The following is a 1909-nucleotide window of genomic DNA, read 5'->3' as shown; positions in this document are numbered from 1 at the left end:
GGAGTTTCCTTGGGGGTGTGGCCTGCATCCAATATATATTGATATTCTGGCAAAGCTTGCTGGCTTTTGCTTGCTCTGGATACTGCATCTGGCCCGTCATCGTCTGACCTCCAGTTCTTGGGACTTGAGCCAGCAGCCTGCCATCTGACCTGACGATCTTGGATTCGTCAGGTCCTGAAGCTATGTGAGTCAGGAGAAGCCTTCAGTCTGATGCCTGAACCATGGACTTGGGACTTGCCAGCCTCTACAACTGTGTGAGCCATTTCCTTAAGATAAACCTCTCTCTCTATATATATATGTACGTGTACAACTTCATTGGTTTTACCTCTCTAGAAAAACCAGCCTAAGACATATAGTACTGAGAGTGGTTCAAGAGAAACAAAATTCTAAGAATGAGTTTTCTAAATTGGTTGTCAAGTCGGGTTAAATCTTAAAGATGTTGATGACTCTGTGTCCAGAAGTAAAAAGGGCACTGCCAATTAATGGCATGAGGTGGCAATAGAAATACACAAAATATCACCACCGATAGATCAAGTATAAGTGAGAGGCAAGGCTCTGGGTGATTATATGTTTGATAGTTTTCCACAATTTTGTCAGAATGAAAAAGTATAAGGAAGCTGGTGGGTTGGTCCTACTTTTGTTAGAAAGTGGTGAAAGAAAGAGATGAGCTTAGGGCTTCAGAGTCACAGGTCAAGTGCCTGCAGAAATGATCTCAAAGTTGCCACTTGTGCCCTGAAAGAAAGCCTTATTTCTTGTAGTAACAGAGCTGATATTGCTTAAAACCAAACCCAGAGTCTTATCATAGGAATGGCTGAATTATAATGCCAATTTTATTCCCAACCTTGAATGGTGTCTGAAGTTAAAGTGAGGGCATTGATTGGGAAGAAATGGGATCCTGAAACTTGAGATGGAGAAGTATGGGCAAATACTCAGAAAGCTGGGGAACCTGAGCCCATAAATTCTATTGAATCACTCCTGCCAACAGAACCAGCCTCCTTACTCCCATCTGAAGAGATCACTCCATCTTTGTCTGCTAAGCCACCCTTCCCAGTAAAATCGTTAGCCCCTCCATCCTCATCTGATGAGATTAATCCAGCTGTGTCTGAAAAGTCTTTGAGATATCGCCTGGGATGGCATCTGAGTTATTGCCTGGGGCATTGCCTTAGGCAGATGCCTTACAAGACATTGCTGAATGTTCACAGAACACATCCCCACCACTGATTTTTGCTTCCAGACCTATAACTAGACTGAAGTCCCAGTAAGCCCCAAAAGGTGAAATGCAAAGTGTGACCCAGGAGAAGGTACGCTATATTCCAAAAAACTGCTTGACTTTTCTAATATGTACAAGCAGAAACCTGGAGAATACGTGTGGGAATGGCTATGAAGGGTGTGGGATAATTGTGCAAGGAACATAAAGATAGATCAATTGGAGCTTATTGATATGGGCCTACCAAGCACAGATCCTTCATGCAGTGTTCGAGCTCGAGAGATTAGGAAAGGATCTAATAGTTTATTTGGTTGGTTTGCTGAAGCATGGGTGGTATGACGGCCTAAATTAAGTGGAAGTACCAGACCTGCCTTGGTATACTGTAGAAGAAAGTATCCAAAGGCTTAGGGAAATTGGCATGATAGAGTAGATTTATCAGGTTAGATCCACAGACCCTCACATGGAGTGCCCAGAGGACACATGTTTTACCACAATGGTGAGGAATGAATTTGTGAAGGGAGCCCCAGCATCCTTGAAGACTGCTGTGATTGCTATTTTATGTAAGTCAGATTTGACAGTGGGAAATGCCCTAACTAAATTAAAACACCTAACTACTATGGAGCTGATTGGACCCTGTGGTGGTAGGGGGCCCAATTGGCGGCACTCAATTGACAAAGACAAGGTGGGTATGGTTACTGTCAT

The sequence above is a fragment of the Trichechus manatus genome, unplaced genomic scaffold (genome assembly GCF_000243295.1).
Source record: "Trichechus manatus latirostris isolate Lorelei unplaced genomic scaffold, TriManLat1.0 scaffold00261, whole genome shotgun sequence".
In the NCBI taxonomy this organism is placed as follows: domain Eukaryota; kingdom Metazoa; phylum Chordata; class Mammalia; order Sirenia; family Trichechidae; genus Trichechus; species Trichechus manatus.
This window is presented reverse-complemented; position numbering follows the sequence as displayed.